At 41.2% G+C, this 21,322-nt stretch overlaps 1 long non-coding RNA gene across 2 annotated transcripts; it reads right to left on the bottom strand.

The window, feature by feature from the left end:
- Positions 1 to 1,526: 1,526 nt before the first annotated feature.
- On the bottom strand, positions 1,527 to 6,566 carry LOC131193345 (uncharacterized). 2 transcript variants are annotated; one of them, XR_009153894.1, is made up of 3 exons: positions 6,502 to 6,566; positions 2,033 to 2,139; positions 1,527 to 1,664 (listed from the first exon to the last, which is right to left on the bottom strand). It is a non-coding gene; the product is annotated as an uncharacterized LOC131193345 (long non-coding RNA). The 2 variants fall into 2 exon arrangements; XR_009153893.1 differs by having other exon boundaries at positions 2,033 to 2,261; positions 6,502 to 6,546.
- Between the last annotated feature and the right edge of the window lie 14,756 nt (positions 6,567 to 21,322).

The following is a 21,322-nucleotide window of genomic DNA, read 5'->3' as shown; positions in this document are numbered from 1 at the left end:
CATGGAGAAAGATTTACCTAGTTAAAATAGTAGGCATGACTACATTCATTAGATAGATAGCCAATTGGTTGCTTTCTATCACCACCTCTAACCCTTCAGGATATTCTCTAATGTTCCCTTCCCCCTCCCCCCTTTAAATCTGCAGCCACCTAACTTTTTATTTTTATTTTTTTCTAACAATGCCTATGGGAATCCTGGAGCTATTCTTGTCAATACAAGAACATTAGAGGTTTTGTTTTGAAATTAGCCAGCTTTTTTCCTTCCCCTCCTTCCAATTATTTTTTTAAAATAATCTTTAAAATTTAAGTATTAGGGAGCCTGAAACGGGTGAAATCCAGCAGAATCTAAAAGGTTCTGGAGAACCAGTAGCAGAAATTTTGAGTAGTTCAGAGAACCGGCAAATACCACCTCTCGCTGGCCCCAGAGTGGGGAGGGAATGGGGATTTTGCAGTATCCTTCCCCTGGAGTGGGGTGGGAATGGAGATTTTGCAATAGCCTTCCCCTGCCACGCCTACCAACCCACACCACGCCCACTAAGCCACGCCCACAGAACCAATAGGGAAAAATTTTTGATCTCACCCCTGGCCTGAAATGTCCATGGGCATATTCATGGGTTCAATTGACAGATAACATCTAAAATATAAAATACCAAGTAGAAAAATAAGGAAGCACATGATTAAAAAACACTAAACTTGTGAAGAATCAACATGAGAAGAGAAAGAGATGTCCTTGACTATTCTTTTAAAGGCAAAGAAAGTTTGGTCCAATATAATCCCTGAGAAAGTACATTCCATAAATTGGAACAATGTAGGGGAATGTTATTTTTTGTATGGAGAAAGACATCTTAAAGTATTTTCAAAACATTACCACCAAAGCATTCAAATTGTTTTATAACAGGTTTCTGAAGCTTTAAAATGTTTGAAAGTTAAGATCAGTGTGTGGAAAAGTATGCAGATTTATAATTTAATCACATACATTATCATGCATTAGTTAGAAAGCTAACTGTTGTAGTTTGCCTCATTTATATTTAAATCTATAGATGTGCTTTTTAAATGAAAACATAATCATGGTGTGAACTTCTCTGGTTAAACCCAACCACCTTAAAAGCAAAAAGCTCTCTCAGTCTACAAGCAGTTATTTTAAGGTAATAAAAATCCAATCACTAGCATCCTATCTAGTCAAGATTTCATTTTGTTCATCGTCAACTCTGTGACCAAACATAACATCCAGTGGTGGGATTCAGCCGGTTCGCACCACTTCGGGAGAACCGGTTGTTAACTTTCTGAGCAGTTTGGTGAACTGGTTATTGGAAGAAATCACTAGGGCAGAGAACCAGTTGTTAAATTACTTGAATCCCACCACTGATAACATCCATATTGATGCTCTTGGGCAGCATTAGCAATAGCAATAGCAATAGCACTTACACTTATATACCGCTTCATAGTGCTTCACAGCCCTCTCTAAGTGGTTTACACAATCAGCATATTGCCCCCAACAATCTGGGTCCTCATTTTACCCACCTGGGATGGATGAAAGGCTGAGTCAACCTTGAGCCGGTGAGATTCGATCTGCTGAACTGCAGCTAGCAGTCAGCTGAAGTAGCCTGCAGTACTGCACTTTAACCACTGCACCACCTCGGCTCTTATCTCTGAACTTGTTGTTTACTGAATGTATAAAAATCAGATAAGAAAAGTGTTGCATCAAATAAATGCATAAATATGTATTAAATATTACAGCCACCACTTGGAATAGAAACAGCCAGATCATATGTGTGCTGTACAAGATTCAAAACAGCTATATAACACTAGAAAAAAAGACAGAACTAGCTTAATGATTTACAATCTAGCTTTACTACTTCCTAAAGGGTTTTAGATTAAACAATCATGCCATTCTGCCTCACACTTTTCATTGCATGTAAAGGGATGTATAGGATAGTGCGGTCCTTTATGAGGGAAATGTGCCTGTCCCCTGCATGCTTTTCACAGATTATGTTCTATCCAGCTCTTTTCATCTGTGTTGTGTGCGTGCTGACCTCCATAAAATTGCCATGTTTGACGTCTGGAACTCTGTGGTGTGTTGTCTGCCTTTTTTCCAACTTGCTGGGGATTCTACTGGCATCTCTGGTCATCTGGAGACAGCCTCAAAGTCAGAAGAAAGTAGATTTCATGGTAAGCAGCAAAATACTTGGTTAGCAAGCCAAATATGTGCATGAGGTATGAACACTGGGCGGCCACCCATTCATGAACGCAAGTAATCTTCATCTACAAATGAAGCAGATTTGTTTGATTTTTGTTGTTTCTGTTACCAATCTCTATCCTGTCCTTATTTCAAATCACTACGGTCACTTGACTTCACTCTAAACCAATGGTTGACAAAGCTAACAAGTTTTATGCACCTTAACATGTTCCAATGGCAGGGGAAAAAAACCCACTTTGACACTGTTAACACCTAAGAGGACCTTAACCCTATTTCATTTGTTGGAATGGAAACAAAATGAAGGTAAATTCATGGAGAGAGGTTAAAAACAAAAACATATAGGTTATGTTTGTTAATTCTGAGATTAGGTTTATTTGGGTGGAATTTCCTGAAGGCTAGACCTGTGAAGAGAAGGCCTAGTAAGTTTCTTTGTAGTCTGTTCTGTTTCTCTAGGATTTTTTTATTTTAGCCAAAGTGTACATTTTTTAAATGGAGCTGCCTCTTCTTTTTTTGTCCTTCTCATGAGTCAAACATTTATTTCTATGCTTCCAATAGTTTAGCCTCAATGCTTTGAAGAACTCTGCCCATGGTGGTAGTGTTGTTGTTAAGAACTGGGGTGGAGTGGTAGTGATGATGGCATGTTATTTAGGCCCAAGGTAGGAGTTCCCCATAATCACCTCTACAATATGCAGATTTTCATGAGTTTAATCCAGAGAAATGCTGACCCTCTAGTAGAATGATTGGCTTTCTCCTTAGAAGTGTTCCTTTTGACAGTTGTTCCGGCTCAGTTCTGATACACTAAAATTTCTTTAATTAATTAGTTGGGTTTTTTTTATAACGATTCAGAAAAAATACAGTAAGTTCTTTTCAATCTAACTTGATTCCTGATGATTTCATGGGTGCATCCATGTAGTTTTCCTGACAAAATACAAGTGATTTACCATCATCACCTTCCAGGATCATTTTTTTCTTCCCAGTCCTGTTTTTTCCTGGATGTGTCCTATTCAATGATCGTTCAGCTTGGAGGCTAAGGACGCAGCATGGCCTTCTCCAATTCGAAGAGACACTTGCTCGGCAGGCTGAGGCAAAGAAGCAGTCCCGGAACCAGAGAAATCTGGGGGTTGGGCAGGGGACAGAATCTGCCCTCAGTGTGGAAGGGATTTCCACTCTTGAATTGGCCTTTTTAGTCACACCAGATGCTGTTTTAGGACCTCTTTCCAGAGCACGATACCATAGTCTTTTGAGACTGAAGGATGCCAATGCAATCTAAATGCAATGTCCTATTCAAGTACTGTTTGTCCTGCTGTATTTGGCTTAAATATACAAGATCAGGCAAAGTCCAGAAGGTATAGCTACATTGTTGGCTACTTAGAGAATAACTAAATGCCATAATATAAAAATGTTTTTGTTTTTGTTCTCTTAAAGAAAGAATATATAACTTTGAGAGCCGGAGCAGTGAACTAAGCTTCATATAAGCATGTCAGGAGCAAATTCAAAAAATGGGCAGGGCCACTCTTTCCCTTTGTTTTATTTTTTTCCTTCTATCATTTCTATTTTAGAATAATATAGCAAAGTCATTCTTATAAACTGCTGCTTTTTTCTTCAACAGCAAAGACCATTATGATCCCCCACACCATTTAGCTCCTAATGATTAAAAGGAGAAGAAAGTAGAAAAGGGAAATCATTATAGGAGGTGATACATTGTTGTTGTTTTTCAGGGGAAACCAGGGAAAATTTGAAGGGTGAAATACTATAAGGGTATTTGAAAATTGAAAATTTGAAGGGTGAAACTATAAAACACATGCTTTTATTTATTTCATTAAAATCCATCAACCCCCTACCCCCCGGGGAAAAAACTGATTTTTTTGTGGGTTTGCATAGAGTTTAAGAAATACATTGGATATTTTAAGTCTATGCAAAGCTAATACCCATTAACCACCCTCTCACGCTGCAGAAAAAGATCAGACAATTTTGACTTCACCCATTTTGGAAGTGTCTGGGAATCTCAAAAGGAATGTTGGTATGTCATATGAGGCCTATACAAGGCCAATTGTTATTAAAGTCTAAGGCCTAAATATATATGTGTTAATTCAGGTACCATGCCTGCCATTCCTACCCATCTTCAGTATCTTCGTCAATAGTTTTCTGATGGCCCAACTGAGCTATGAGACCTGGGTTCTGTTCTCAATATGGTTGCTTATTGGTAAGTGCAGAGATGTACTCAATAGGCTTCAAATCAATTATGATTTGTCCATCTGTGTCCCTTGAATACCTGATAAGGCAAAGTTCTTGATTATTATCTCACTAGAGTTACTAAATTTTAATTATGGCTTATTATTTGACAAGACGAAAGGATTGTAGAACAAGGGAGGTCAATTCTGAGACACTTTCACAAATTCCATTCCTGCTTATCTCACCCTTGAATTGGTTGCAGCTCTTTCTATTCGTCAGAGTTATGAAGAGCTATTTGACAGTGGAGTTAGTTATCCAGAAGTGTGATTGATTCTCCTTCATTGGATGTGTCCAAATGGATGTGTCCAAATTTGTCTGAGATGCTTGAATGTGGATTTCTTCATTGAGCAGGGAGATGGATTCTATTGTCTAAATAACCTCTTCCTATTTTATGTTTTTTGATTTCTGGGGCTATAGGGCAGATTGAATTTTAAATTAAAACATTGGTTAATGCATCTACAAGGGGTATCACCAATGCTTTTCAGTTAAATCAGTTTTCACCCTATCAGAACTATGAGACGTACAGGCCAACAAGGGCCTGTGCAGTATAATCAGATCCGAATTATATACAACTCATAAAATAAGGATACTACTGTATTGGCCCATAGCACCAGAAGAAATGTAGTTCATTCACTTATTATGCTGTTATGGTTTGATTTGGGGTTCTGATTTAGTGAGTTGTGAACCATTGTTTGACTCTGGTTTACTGGATAAACCACAACTGGCTGGAGTTGAAAGCAAGTAAGGCACATTTTGGCTTACCACTGTCAATTTTGGTCAATTGTAGGTAAATAAATTATGCCTCAGGGATGAGGTATTAACTTTGATCACTTTGATAACAAGCATTTTATTTACAAAGTCAGCCATAGACTATATTACTATAAATGCTATTTTATATGGGTGTTTGTGATGGGGTTATTCTATTTATTTTACGTTTTGAAAGGAAAAGAGTGATGCTGTGTCCTGTGTGTTACAGGTTTTCTCATTTACTTTGGCTATGGAATTCGTCACAGCACAGAAAACAAGAAGAACAAAGATTCATCTCTAGAGAAAACAACTCATTTAATAAACAGCACAGATTCAAATGTCACTTTTAAAAAATGACTCTAAGGAAACCATGGCGTGAAATGGCTTATTTCATAACAATGCTTTCAATGTTATCCATTTACTTCTGTTTCTCAATAGGTAACAGAAATGAAAGCCAGTTTAGTATAGAGGTTAAGGCATTAGGCTGGAAACCTGGAGTCCATGAATTCTAGTCCCACCTTAGGCACAAATCTCATGTCTTTATGATTTTAAGAAAGTCCTTCTCTCTCAACCTGAGGAAGGAGCAATGGCAACCCCCTCCCCCCCCAAAAAAAACCTTGCCAACAAAATTACAGGGACTAGTTCAGGCAGTTACCAAAAATCAAAAACTGACTCAGAAAGAAATTAGAACAACAGATAATTAATTAATATCATATCCACTGGATCAGGGCTGTCAAACTCACGGTCCACAGGCTGGATGCGTCACATCCTGGCCACGCCCATCCCCATTTTAGCGAAGTAGGGAAAGTCACAATACATCATGTGACAACATTAGTTGGACATCCCTGCACTAGATGAAGACTGCAGCAGAGTGGCAAAGGACAAACTAACCCATAAACTGACCAAGTGTTCTTAAACTCTAATGGTCCCACAACCTGCATATAAGAATTGATAATAACAATCCAACAATTAAGAAAACAGTTATAGAAACAACAGAAACAAGGTAACAACCGAAAGAACAGAAGTGTTTGTGCTAAACAAGATAAAGGGGAACCAAAGTTACAAGAATCTCAAATATAGTATATTTTATAAACTAGACTAGAGAAAGAGGTTGTTCTGTCCCCCCCAACACTCCCAAGAAAATAAGCCAGTCAAAGGCCTTCTGCCAACAGTTTATTTACACTTGGCTGGGTTCCCTTTGGCACAGAAATGTTCTGGCCACGTTTCCCCACTTGCCTGCCAAAATCTCTTTATCTCGTAGAGCGAGCTGAAACAGTCTGTTACCGAGATAATCAGGAAATTACAGGGAAAGCAAAAGTCACTCACAAATAGATTCAGTCTTCATGAAACAGATTGCCTGCGAAGTTTGCAGCTTTGTCCAACACAAAGAGCCATGGAACTCCTCCTCCTGCTTTTATCCCCTGTGGGGTGTTGCCTCGTGACTCAGCCTGCCCCACCCTGCCCCACCCTTTCCTCTGCTGCACACACCGATCATGTCTTTGCAGTGTCGCATCAAGCCAGGATTGATCCTCAACAACTGGCTCTTGGGGCGTTGCCAAGGAGGAAGAGGGCTTGGGGGAATCAGGCCTCGTCAGCCCCTCCTCCTGCTCCTGGGGTGGTGCCAGGGAGGAAGAGGGCCCGGGGGAAGCAGGCCTTGCTAGCTCCTCCTCCTCACTCTCTGAGTCATCCTCCTCCAGGAGGCCAAGCCCGGAGGCCTGGGTCACAACAGAGGTGATTGTAGCAGTGTTGAAACCAATGACTCCACTTTTGCAGAGGCCGGTCTAGCAAGCCTGCAGGAATCCTTGCCTGAACCTTGCCAGGCCTTTCAAATTCTGAGGTTTACCCACCCAGTCCCAAGCAAAGGCATATTTTAAAGATACCGCATCAGAGGGCTGATCTTCACAAGTCAGACCAGTCAAGAAGCAGGCAGACAGAATAGACTCCAATAAGCAACATAGCTGATCTGTGTTTCTGGGACATGGTTCAGCCAGGCTCCTTGACTGGCCTCCCTCCCTGAAAAAAATATGTGTCAATCAAGTCTCAAGTTCTGCCGTGCTTACCTTGAATTCCAGATTCCATCTAATTGTACCTCTTGTCTTTTTGGGGGGAGGAGGGATTTGTTATGTTTGTCAGTGTTGTGGTCCACCAGGAGCTGCGGAGCTAGCAGCAGAGTCAGACAGTGAGGAGGCTGGGGAAGACTATGGGCCAGTCCTGGACTCTGGGGAAGGCCCAGACAAGAGCTCTGAGTCAGAGGCAGAGATGGGGCCAGGGCCATCTGGGAGCGATGCACGGATTCTGGAGCCTCCAGAGGTGGACAGCAGAGAGGCAGAGGAACAGGAGGACCCTGTTCTTAGTGCATGCATGCGAATAACTGCCAGAAGGCAAGAGCAGCTAAAGCAAAAAGGATGACTCGGGAGTGAGGTCAGGAGAAGATTGGCCCCTCCCATAAGGCTTAGAAGAGCAGCAACATCTCTTGGGTTCTTTGTAGGAAAGCAACATTGCTACATTTGTTTCTAGCCCTCGTCTCTTGTTTCTGAAGTTTGTGAGGCTTTGCCAAGAAAAGCCTTTGGCAGGGTGCCAAAGAAGACAAAGGTTTGTGATAAGGCCAAAGGACTTTGTCTGAAGGATTTGTTTTGGAATTAATTTGGACTAAGAATTACTTCATTCTCAGCTGTTCTAATAAAATTTGTTTGTTTAGGACTGATTGTGTCTGGTAATAACTACTTGGGCCTAGGCCACAACAGCCAGACTCCTAGTCTTGACCTGTGCCATACCTTTATTTTGTTACAGTTGTCATCTCTAGCTCCAGGTAAAAAGGACTCTTGGCTTCATCATCACAATGCCATGAACATCATCCGGAACATTCCCTACACCATACATATTTTTCTATAATGTTTCATCACTTTGGTAACTTCATAGCTACGGTTAAGCAGTTCTGAGTGTAGATGCAGCTGATATTTGAATCTATAATGGCCAAAGTGTTGGAAAAAGGAGACATATTTGTCTTTGAGTTCCAATTTTTCCAAACTTTCTCAACTCCCAAATCACCAAGCAACCCTTTAACAACATCCCTTCAGACCAGAAACAAGTTCAGTGTCCATGGTGCTGTTTTTGGAGAGCCAGAAATTGCTCTTGTTTTCACTTGGGGCTACTAGGACAGGAGGTAGGTGGTGTGGTAAGCTTGCCTTGCAGAACAATTTTTCCAAAACTTTGTTCTACGGTTGATCTGTGGCATTATTCTCTGAAAAATGAGCAAAAGGCTATTGTGATCCATGAATAATGATGGGGTTGATTTCTCAGAATGGCTAGAAGTAAAGTAAAACAATAATAAGCATAATAATGACTTCTCTTGCTGGGTGGTTAGCCCCCCTGAATAATTTCCTTTTTTTAAGGGGTACCAGCATAAGGGTAGAAAAAGAATTACATTGTCAATGATCCACATTTGTTTTACCTCAGTCTTATGTAAGTCTTCAGTTATATTTTTCAATTCATTATTCTGTCTTTCATAATAACAATCACAAGACAGCTTGTACGAATTTAAAACACAAAGAAAAGCAACACTAGGGATAATAATAGGGATAAGAGAGTTTGCTGGCTATTTACATATAGCTCATCCAAACTGTAAATTCTAGTCTCTGGAAACACTTTCTCAACTCCTTTTCGTAGTAGAAGATATTTGCTTTGTTGTCATGATATCTACTTGTGGTTTTGGAATTTGCATTAAGGAGAGGGTCTCTTTTAGGGAATAGGCAGAAATATTCTTCTATTACTAAACAGAAGGTATTGTCATTACTAAATGGTTGCACTTCATGAAAAGGACCGTTACCAGTTGTAAATCAGACCAAGTCTAGGCCTTACTTTTAGCTGCACCAATATGCAAATACTACCTTCCTCATATTTTTAATCATAAATATCACAGTATTATTTCTGGAGTATTTTAATAAAAAAAGGATGTGTTCACAGAAAAAAAATTCACACAGCAAGAAAAATAGGTACCGTATATACTCGAATATAAGCCGATCCGAGTATAAGCCGAGGTCCCCAATTTTACCCCAAAAAACTGGGGTAAACTGGGGACTCGAGTATAAGCCGAGGGAGGGAAATGAGGCAGCTACCGGTCAGGGAAAGCCTCCCTCCCTCAGCCGAGAAGGCTGGCGGCTCCCTCGCCCCGCCCTCTCACTGCACCGGCAGGGCTTCCCCGCGCTAATGCAAAAGCCCGCCAAGTTTGCACCATCCGGTATAATGTGAAAAAAAGAAGAAGAAAAAAAACCTCGAGTATAAGCCGTATATACTGAGTATTTTAGGGCGTTTTCAGCACAAAAAACGTGCTGAAAAACTCGGCTTATACTCGAGTATATACGGTATCTATAAAATAACATTTTAAAACAGCTTTTGTGAATTTTATGAATATTTTACATAATAACAGAGTTGGAAGGGACCTTGGAGGTCTTCTAGCCCAACCCACTGCCCAGGCAGGAAACCCTACACCATTTCAGACAAATGACTATCCAACATTTCCTTAAAAAATTCCAGTGTTGGAGCATTCACAACTTCTGCAGGCAAGTTGTTCCACTTATTGATTGTTCTAACTGTCAGAAAATTTCTCCTTAGTTCTAAGTTGCTTCTGTCCTTGATTAGTTTCCACCCATTGCTTCTTGTCCTGCCTTCAGGTGCTTTGGAGAATAGCTTGACTCCCTCTTCTTTATGGCAACCCCTGAGATATTGGAATACTGCTATCATGTCTCCCCTACTCCTTCTTTTCATTAAACTAGACATACCCAGTTCCTGCAACCGTTCTTCATATGTTTTAGCCTCCAGTCCCCTAATCATCTTTGTTGCTCTTCTCTGCACTCTTTCTAGAGTCTCAATATCTTTTTTACATCATGGCGACCAAAACTGAATGCAATATTCCAAGTGTGGCCTTACCAAGGCATTATAAAGTGGTATTAACACTTCACGTGATCTTGATTCTATCCCTCTGTTTATGCAGCCCAGAACTGTGTTGGCTTTTTTGGCAGCTGCTGCACACTGCTGGCTCATATCTAAATGGTTGTCCACTAGGACTCCAAGATCCCTCTCACAGTTACTACTATTGAGCAAGGTACCACATATACGGTACCTGTGCATTTTGTTTTTTTGGCCTAAATGTAGAACCTTACTTTTTTCACTGTTGAATTTCATTTTGTTAGATAGCGCCCAATGTTCAAGTCTGTCAAGATCCTTCTGTATCTTGAGCCTATCTTCTGGAGTGTTGGTATTATATTCTGTGGGTTCCGTAATAATTGAGGCTCCACAGATGTTCACACACAACGTTTATTTTAACTCACAGAGACCAGCAACAACCAGCAGACCAGGCCTGCTTTGACAGCCCTCTTTCTATTCAGCTCCAAAAGCGGGAGCCAATCAGAACAGAACAAGAAACCATCTCCACCACTAGGGGCCGCCACTGCCGGTGCAGGACATAACACTTCTTTCCCCCTAGCTTGCACAATCGTAATCCTGGAGATACGCTGGGCGCCACTTGATTCGGCTGGACCTTCGTGGCTCCGTTGTAGCCATGGTCACTGGCTGACCCAACTCCTCAGCCTCTTCTGTGGGGGACGTCTCCGGCCCAGGGACCCCTAGCCCCTCCACCGGCAGAGCAGACAAGGCTTCCTCTCGGTTATCAGGTACAGGGGCTGGGCGTCTTATTCCCTTGTAGCTTAGCTCCCCTGCCCGGGATGATTGGGTTGGGCTACCTCCTGGCTCTTCCTGAGTGCCCCACTCTGGCAGCTGCCCATCCCCAACCTGACGCCGGGCCCTGAGCTGGTCACAATGTCTGCGCCACACTCTACCCTCATCTAACTCGACCCTGTATGAGCACGGGCCGGTGATTCCCACGATCTTTCCTGGGAACCATAGGGGGTGGCCGCTGTAATTCCGGACATACACCGCCTCCCCCAAATCAAATCTCCTGTTTGCCCCCATGGAGTCCAATGGCTGACTAGGTGAGTATTGGGGGTGCAATCTATCAAGTGTGGTCCTCAAACGCCTGCCCATGAGTAACTCTGCTGGGCTCTTATTCGTAAGTGGGCACGGTGTGGAATGCTGCCCCAGGAGGTACTCATCCAACCTCTCCTGCCAGCCCCCTGGGCCCGACCTGGCCAATGCCTCTTTCACTGACCGGACTGTTGTTCTGCCCGCCATTACTGGCCGGATGAAACGGGGAAATGAGAGCATGGCGTATTCCTAGGCCCGCTAAGAATGACTCAAAGTGGGCGGACGTTAGCTGTGGCCCGTTGTCCGAGACCACAAGGTCGGGTAACCCATGGGTTACAAACAACCGTCGCAAAGTTCTAATGACGGCTTCTGAAGTGGTGGAATGCATTAGTGCGATTTCCACCCACTTCGAGAAAGCATCGACGACCACTAAGAATACTTGCCCCTGGTACCGCCCGCAAAATCTATATGGATGCGGGACCAAGGACCCTAGGCTCCTCCCACTCTCTAGGGGAGACTTAGGCGGCAGCGGTCTTGTCTCCTGACACCGTGACAGGCCGACACACAGGCCTCTATGTCTTTATCTAGTCCTGGCCACCACAGGTAGCTCCTACCCAGGGCCTTCATCCTAACAATGCCCGGGTGACCCCGGTGAAGTGTCCCTAGAATGGACTGTCGGAGGGGGGGCGGAACTACAACCCTATGCCCCCAGAGGAGGCAACCCTGTTGGGTAGAGAGCTCGTGCTGCCTTCGCTTATAAGGCTGCAATTCAGGGCTGACAGGACCCTGGGGCCATCCACGGAGAACCCAATCAAGAACTTTTGAGATGACTCTGTCCAAGCCAGACATTCTAGCAATGTCACAAGCAGTAACGGGAAAGGCGGAACCGTCAATCAGAAAAACATGGGACGCTGGAGCCGGGTCTTCCACCTTGGTCATCAATGGGCAACGGCTCAGCGCGTCAGCATGGCCCAAATGTTTCCCAGGCCTATAGACCAGGGAATAGGAATAAGCTGCCAGGAACACCGACCATCTGGTCATTCTTGGTGATAGTACTTGCGGAGTCTGTCTATCCCCAGCCAAAATCCCCAACAGCGGCTTGTGATCTGTAACAAGTTCAAACGGGCGACCGTAGAGATACTCATGGAACCGCTTGACCCCCGCAACCAACGCCAATGCTTCTTTATCCAACTGTGAGTAGTTGCGTTCCGCGGCAGCCAAGGTTCGAGAAAAGAATGCAATCGGGGCTTCCGACCGTTGGGCAGCCGATGACTCAACACAGCGCCAACCCCATACTGAGACGCATCGCAGGAGAGGACAAGCGGCAGGTTTTCGTTGAACTGTGTAAGAACTGCGTTAGACACCAAGAGTTGCTTGACAGCCTGGAAAGCAGCAGCAGCATTCGCATTCCAAACCCACGGGGACCTGCTATCCAACAGGCGGTGGAGGGGCTCTGCAACCAAGCCTTGTGTGGCAGAAAGATTGCGTAAAGTTTAAGAGCCCCAGGAATGCCTGTAACTCTGACTTGTTGCGGGTGTCGGCGCATCAAGGATTGCCTTGGTCTTGGCCGTAGTGGGTGTAAACCCGACCTATCCACTAGGAACCCTAGGAATTCTACCTGGGGCACAGCAATTACACACTTGCTTTTCTTAACTTTGAGCCCCACATCCCTGAACTTAACTAGCACCTGGCGTAGTCTGGACATCAGTTCCGGGGTGCTTGCTGCCGAAACCAACACGTCATCGAAATACGGCACCACCGGGTATTCCGTGGAGTAGGCGTTCCATGAGGCATTGGAACAACCCTGGGGCCACACTGACGCCAAATTGAGGCGGCGACACTTGAACGCCTCGGTGAGTGACAATCGTCTGTGCTGCTGCTGTGGACTCATCCACAGGCAATTGTTGGTATGCCTGTGCTAAGTCAAGCCTCGCGAAGATGGATCCTTGCCCCAAGGAGTGCAGCAGATGCTGCACCACTGGCACTGGATATGCATGGGCTTGTAATGCTCGATTAATGGTTGCCCTATAGTCCGCGCAGATGCGGATTGAACCATCCGCCTTAATGGGAGTCACAATGGGGGTCTCCCATTGGGCATAATCTACTGGTTCTAAAACGCCCTGGGCAATGAGTTTGTCCAATTCTGCATCCACCCTAGGCTTCAGGGCAAATGGCACCCGCACGGTTTTAATTCGCGCGGCACCACCCTAGGGTCTAAGTTAAATGAAACAGGCATTCCGGTATATTTTCCCAACTGGCCATCGAACACAGTGGGAAATTCCCTGACCAGTGTATCCAGCTGACTAGCTCCAATCGAGTTAACACCCTGAATAGTCAAACCCAGGGCTTCGAACCAATTAAGCCCCAGAAGACTAGGCAATGAGCCATCTACAACTACCAGTGATAGGCGGCCTACAATTTTCTTGAATTGTACCCTGAATTTCCCACTACCCACAATGGGGATTGGCGTCCCTGATAGTCTTTTAATAACAGTGCACAAGGCTTCAGACGCTTCTTAGCAATAGTAGGCACCAGACGCTTTATCGTGCTCCAGGAGACTATGGAAGTTGCAGATCCGGTATCAACTTCCATCACATGGCCGCCCTTCGATCAGGACGGAAATTCGGATTTTCTGCTGGATCGGTTCCTCAGATCGCCACCTGATCCTTGTTCCTCGCATCTCATCACGGAAAATGGCATAGCAGTCATCCTGCGGCCTCCTGGATCTCAGGTGAGGTCGTCTTCCAAGAGAAAGGCCGGCTGACGGACCCTTTTGTGGAACCCTCTCAGGCTGGACCGATCGGCAAACCCGGGCAATATGGCCCCGTCGGCCGCAACGGCGGCAAATTGCGTCTTTGAAATTACAGGCGGCTCGCATATGATTTCCCCCACACCCAAAACAGCCAGTCAGAGGGAGGCTATCTCCCGCATGAGTATTTGGTTTCTTAACCTCTTTAAGGCGATGGACAGCGTCTTCCTCCTCCTCCTCCTCATATAGTGGATCAGCTTTGTTGAAATGAATTGTTGCTCCTTTTGCTATCTGTGGGCTCTGCCCTCGAGGCATATCAGCTAATGAGAGGGTGGCCAGCTCTGAGGCACATGCCTCATCTAATGCCATCTGAAATGTGAGGTCTTGCTTAGCGATGAGACGCCGCTTGAGGCGTTCATCCCGGACACCGCTGACGAGCCGGTCCAAAAGGTAATCATCCAGATCAACAAATTCGCAATGGGGACTTCCGGTGGTTTCGTTTTCCCCGAGAAGGACGCCTGGAATGGCGTCCCGAACTGAGATTCTGTAAAAGTTGGTGAAACAGCGGGAGAACGGCTGTTAGCCAGCTTCAAAGCTTTTCTCTGGGTGAAAGAGAATTAGCCAGAGCGGCTGGAGAGCAGAAGATTGCCCCAGGGGCTCTGCTTTCTTATGCAGAGTCTCGGAGGGCTGCCTGCACAACCCAGCCCCCTCCAGACTCGGCTCGATCCTGTTAATTAAGCAGGACAAGAGGAAAACGCCCACCTCTGCTCAATTGATTCCGTTTTGAATAACTTCAAGCAGACGGGACAAATACAAGCGATCGATTACTGGGAAGCAAGAAGAGAGCTGACTTCTACTCCTTTTAAAAGGGAAAACTTTTCTCACTTGAACTTAGTGAAGGAAGAAATGGCGTCTGAAAGGAAGTGGATTGGAGGCTGCTTGTGAGAGAAAGCGAAGTTCGTCTTTGTGGATTTTAGCTGAATAGAAGCTTTCCAGAGGAGGCAAGGAGACTTTTTGAGACTTTGAGATTTACTAATTTTAATTAGAGACTTTACTTAAATTAAAATGGCTTCTAAGCCACCAAAAGCTCCCATGGCGAGAAGGGGTCTGAAACTAATTTAGAAGATATATTAAAGGAACAGAACAGAGTTTCTGAAGAGCGATTTAAAGAAATTATGAATAATATTCATGGTGTGAAGGATCAACTTAGGGAAGAAATTAAAGAGACTAATAAAAAAATTAGAGAAGATTTATTGATGGTTTTTCAAGGTTTGGCAAAAAATTTGGAAGTAATGGAGGATAAAGTGGAAGTAATTAGTCAAGCAAATCAGTATTTGGATAATAAAGTTGGAGAGCTTCAAAATAAAGTGGATAAAATGAGGATCATGTGGTGGTATTGCAATATAGAGCGTTGGAGAAGGCTTTGAGAATTAGGGGTCTTCAAGACCGAAAGGAAGAAGACCTTAAAAAAGTTATATCAGAAGCCGTAGCTGAAATGTTAGGCATGGACCCTCGAGAAGTTGATTTTCAAATTGATAAGGCATACAGGGTTAATTCTTGGGTAGCGAGGCAGAAAAAGCTCCCAAGAGATATTGTAATTTATTTTTTAACTTCTACAATAAGAAATCAGATTTTGCAAGCTACATACCAAAAGAAATTGCAAATAGCAGAACAGGAGGTGTTGGTTTTGAAAGAGATCCCTGCTAAAATGTTAAAGGATAGAAGGGATTTTAGGTTTTTTACACAAGAGCTTAAGAAGCATCAGATTCAATATAGATGGGAGGTTCCAATTGGTTTAACAGTATTTTTTCAAGGCAGGAGATATCGAATTGATACTGAACTGAAAGCAAAAGATTTTCTTTTTAATGTATTGAAAGTGGATGTAGAAACAGTGGATAAAAGTCTTCAAGAGAAACAGAGTGGGGAAGCTGAAACTGCACCTGTGATATCAGTCCCTCAAGAACAATCTCAGGAACAAAGAGTGACAAGGGGAGCTATTAGGCGTAAGGAGATGGAGGAACGACTTCAAAGACAAGAACGGATTCTACTACTGAAGCTGTGGGAGGAGCCAAGTCAAGAGTGAGGGTCTTCAGCTAATTGCTCAGAAGCTTCAAGAGGCCAGAGATGGCAAATAAATTTTTGACATGGAATGTTAATGGTTTAAATTCAGCACAGAAAAGAAGAAAAATATTCCATTATTTGAAACAATTTAAAAATGATGTGATATGTTTGCAAGAGACACATATAAAATTATCAGATCAGAAATATTTGATTAATTCGAAATTAGGTAAACATTTTGTTTCTTCTGCTCGAATAAGAAAAATGGTATAGTTATATATTTGAAGAAAAATATATCAAGTAAATTAATTGAAACGGACATTCAAGGAAGATATATTGCTATTGAATTGATTTTAGAAGGAAAAGACACTTGTGATTGGCATATATGCACCTAATCAACAACAAGAAAAATTTTATAAATTGTTACATGAAAAATTGACTTTTGGGACTATAAAACATTTATTATATTAGGGATTGGAATGGTGTAATGGACATTAGAAAAGATAAAAGAACTCTTTCTAAGAAAATTCCTATGCATGCAAAATTGCCTAAATCTTTTTGATTTGATGGAAGATTTTGAGTTGAAAGATATATGGAGAAGGCAGAATTTTTGATGATAGAGATTATACTTATTTTTCGGATAGGCATCAATCTTTTCACGTATTGATTTTATATTAATTACCAATGACTTGCTTTCTAGGGTTAGGAAAACAAAGATATTTCCAAGGTGTTTAACTGATCATAGTCCGTATGGATGGAGTTGCAATATGAAGGTGGAAGAAGATCATGGAGAATAAATGAAAATTTGTTTAGATATGAGGATAATGTAAATCAATGTAAAAACAAATGAAAGAATTTTTGATTATAATTTGGGAAAGGGAACTTGATAGAAATGGTGTGGGACGCGAGCAAGGCCTTTATGAGAGGAAACTTGATATATATTAATAGTAGACAGAGGAGAAAACTACAAAAACAGCGAGGGATTTAGAAGAGGAAATTCAGAGGAAACAACAATTATTGGTATATAATCCACATGATTTAAAAACTATTGAGGCGATAAAGATATTACAGAGTCAATTTAATATGTTAATGGCAGATCAGGTGGCAACCAATATACAATATGCTAAACATAATACTTTTTGTAATGCCAATAAATCAGGGAGGTGGTTGGCTTATATGTTAAGGAAAAGACAGAAAGCACGTACTATTGAAGGAATTGAATACAAGGGTAAAGTGCGATTTCAACAGGATAAAATTAAAAAAGCTTTCTTGGAATATTATACAAATTTATATGCCAGAGATACAATATTGAATATGGATATTGATAAATATTTGAAAGAATATAAGGTTAAAGGTTTAACTAATGAACAAAGGGAAGAGTTGAATCGGCCTATAACTTCTGAGGAAATTATTTGGGTAATAAAGCAATTAAAAATAGGAAATCCCGGGCACAGATGGACTTACAGCAATATATTATAAAAGTTACAGGATGAGATAGTTGGTCCACTTATGGAGTTATTCAATCAGATATTGAGGGGAGGAGGAGTACCACCATCATGGAGGACTACTTTTATTTCATTGATACCAAAAGAGGATCAGGATTGTACTAAGCCTGGGAATTATAGACCAATTTCTCTCTTGAATAATGATTATAAGATTTTTGCAAAAATAATGGCAAATAGGTTAATGGAAATTGTACAACAAAGGATCCACACTGACCAGTCTGGTTTTATAAAAGGGAGACAAATGAGGAATAACGTTAGGCAGATAGTGAATATATTGGAATACTTGGAAAAGAAAAATCAGATTCCGGCAGCGTTTATATTTTTGGATGCAGAGAAAGCTTTTGATCGTTTGCATTGGGAATTTTTATTTAAATTAACAGACAAAATGCAATTTGGAAATGGTTTTATACGAATACTTAGGGCAATTTATGGAGAGCAAACAGCTCAGATAATAATTAATGGTAGTTTGACAGATAGTTTTAAAATTGCGAAAGGAACAAGGCAGGGGTGTCCTTTATCACCTTTATTGTTTATTTTATCTTTGGAACCTTTATTGGATAAGATAAGAGAGTTAAGGGAGATAGAGGTATTAGAATTAGAAGATATGAATATAAAGTCAGAGCATTTGCAGATGATTTGGTTGTTATGTTGACTCAGCCTATAAATTCAGTGTATATTTGTTGGAAGTAATTAATGAATATGGAAGGGTCTCAGGGGTTAAAGTGAATCAAAATAAAACAAAAGTGTTAACCAAAAATATGATTAAGAACCAGAAAGAAAAACTAGAGGAAATAACAGGATTTGAAATTGTAAAAAGGTTAAATATTTAGGAGTCTTTCTTACATCATCAAATGGAAATTGTATAAGAATAATTATGATGTGTTATGGAAAAAATTCAGAAGGAAATGAATACTTGGAAAAATTACAATTATCTTTGTTAGGAGAATAGCAGCTATAAAATGAATGTTTTGCCTAAATTCTTGTTCTTGTTTCAGATGATACCAATAATTAAGAAAGATAAAAATTTGGATGAATGGCAGATTGGAATTAATAAATTTATATGGGAAGGAAAAAGCGAGAGTCAAAATGAAAATAATGCAAGATACACGGAAAGAGGAGGATTAAAATGCCTAATTTAAAATTGTATTATGAAGCAGTTGTTCTTCGGTATTAAGTGATTGGTTTAATTTGACGGAGGAAAGGATTTTGAATATAGAAGGTTATGATTTATTATATGGTTGGCATGCATATTTATTGTATGATAAGAAAGTAGATAAAGCTTTTAAGAATCATGTGTTGAGAATTTCTCTTCTGCGTGTCTGGAAAAAATATTATTATAAGTTAAATTACAAAATTCCTATATGGGCATGTCCTAGGCACGCAGTAGAGAATATAAATATAGAACAGGAACAAGAAATGATTACTTATAAAGATCTTTTATACAATGAGAGGGAAATTTACAACTAAAATCTTTGGATACATTAAAAGAAGAAGGGAGGAATTATACTTGGTTTCAATATGGACAGTTAAAGGCTAGATGGAAAGAAGATCAGAAAATTGGTATCATTCAAAATGAAGAAAATTTGGTTAAACAAATTAGAAATCAAACTCAGGGGCATATAAAGAGATTGTATACTGTGTTGATAGAAATAGATTCTGAAAGAGATTTAATAAAGGATTGTATGATAAAATGGGCACAGAATATTCAAGAACCAATAATGTTGGAAACATGGGAAAAAATTTGTTAGAAATGTTAAATTTACGCAAGCGCAGAATTTAAGGAAAATTTTTATAAGATGTTTTATAGATGGCATTTAGATCCTAAGAAATTATCATGTATGTATCCAGATATGCAAGCGAAATGTTGGAGATGTAATTGTGATGATGCTACATATTTTCATGTATGGTGGACTTGTAAGAAAATTAAGTCTTTTTGGATAAGAATCTGGTGGATTATGCAGAATGTTTTGAAGAAGAAGATAAAGTTCCTACCGCAATTTTTCCTTTTGGGAATAACAACGGACTGTACAGTGATTGAGACTAAGTTGATTTTGAACTTAATAACAGCAGCACGACTGTTGATTGGACAATATTGGAAGAAAAAAGAATTACCCACAATAGAAGAATGGATATTGAAAGTTTCCAATTTGGCTGAGATGGCTAAAATCTCAGCCTTCTTGAAAGACAGTACTCAAGAAAATATTTAAATGAATGGAAGAACTGGATTGATTATATTCAAAATAGATATCAGATTAAGAAATTTCGGATTGCTTTTGAATGAAGGATGTTATTTTGATTTTAATGGAAGAAGTCAGGTTATGTGAGAGAAAGATTATAATTGTGTTAGATTTTAAAAATTTAATGTATGACTGTTTTGTTTAAGGAACTATACCTTGTGTTTGCTCCGGGAAGTCCGGGGAGGGGTTTAGGAGGAGGGGAGGGGAAAAATTTAATTGTTGTAAAACTATTTTAATAAAAAAAAAAAAACAAATTAGCAATGGCGACTATAAAGCGGCTACATACTGGTTTATCGATTCCCCTCAGCCTGATCCCTATGGTAAAACAGCTGCCGGGCGATTCTGGAGGGTGTCGGGGCATAATGTCTTTTTAATTTAGCCATGAAGTCATCCCAAGTCCCTGCATGAATTGACTGGGGGGCCATCAATGTCATGGCCGTCTCGAACATTTCTGCCCCACAGAAACCCAGGAAATAAGCACGCTTCCTTTTACTAGATAGGTTTGTATATTCATTGGCAATAAGAAAGCATTCAAAACGGGCTACAAATGCCTCCCACAATTCGGTCACTGGGTTAAAAGGCACAAAGTTCTGAGGCGATCCCATGGTTTGCTCTGTAGGCCAGGGATCTGAATAGCTCTGAGGAGAAATTCACACTTTGGCTCGCTCAGCAGCTCAGCAACTCACGTACTTTCCTCAGTCCTCGTCGCCAGTATTATATTCTGTGGGTTCCGTAATAATTGAGGCTCCACAGATGTTCACACATAACGTTTATTTTAACTCACAGAGACCAGCAACAACCAGCAGACCAGGCCTGCTTTGACAGCCCTCTTTCTATTCAGCTCCAAAAGCGGGAGCCAATCAGAACAGAACAAGAAACCATCTCCACCACTAGGGGCCGCCACTGCCGGTGCAGGACATAACAGTTGGCTATTCCTGCCAGCTTGGTGTCATCTGCAAATTTGATGAGTTCCCCATCTATCCCCTTGTCCAAGTCATTGATGAAGATGTTGAAGAGTACTGGGCCTAAAACAGAGCCTTGGGGTACTCCACTGCATACTTCCCTCCATGTGGATGTAGTTCCATTGAGGACTACACGTTGAATGCGGTTGGTCAGCCAGTTACGAATCCATCTGGTGGTGATGCTGTCTAACCCACATTTTTCTGCTTTATCTAGTAGTAGGTTATGGTCTACTCTATCAAATGCTTTACTGAAGTCCAAGTAAATTATATTGACAGCATTCTTCTGGTCCACTAATTTTGTCATTTTGTCAAAGAATGCAATGAGATTAGTCTGGCATGATCTGTTTTTGACAAACCCATGTTGGCTTTTGGTTATTACTTTGTTTGCTTCTAGGTGTTCAATGATTTGTTGCTTGATTATCTTTTCCAGAATCTTCCCTGGTATTTCTGATATTAATTTTATCATTTGTCTCCACCATTTCTAAGTAAGGCATCTGTTAAGGCAATTCAGGGAAAAGTCCAAAGAATTTTTTGAGAATATATATTTAAAAATGGAAATACTTGTTTAAATATTAGTTTTCATCAAAAAAATTTATTCACTGGTTTTCTGGATAAAAATATAGGAAAAAGCAGCAGTGGCTGAACTTGTGCCTTTTT

The sequence above is a fragment of the Ahaetulla prasina genome, chromosome 2 (assembly GCF_028640845.1).
Source record: "Ahaetulla prasina isolate Xishuangbanna chromosome 2, ASM2864084v1, whole genome shotgun sequence".
NCBI classification, from domain to species: Eukaryota; Metazoa; Chordata; class Lepidosauria; order Squamata; family Colubridae; genus Ahaetulla; species Ahaetulla prasina.
This window is presented reverse-complemented; position numbering and strand designations above follow the sequence as displayed.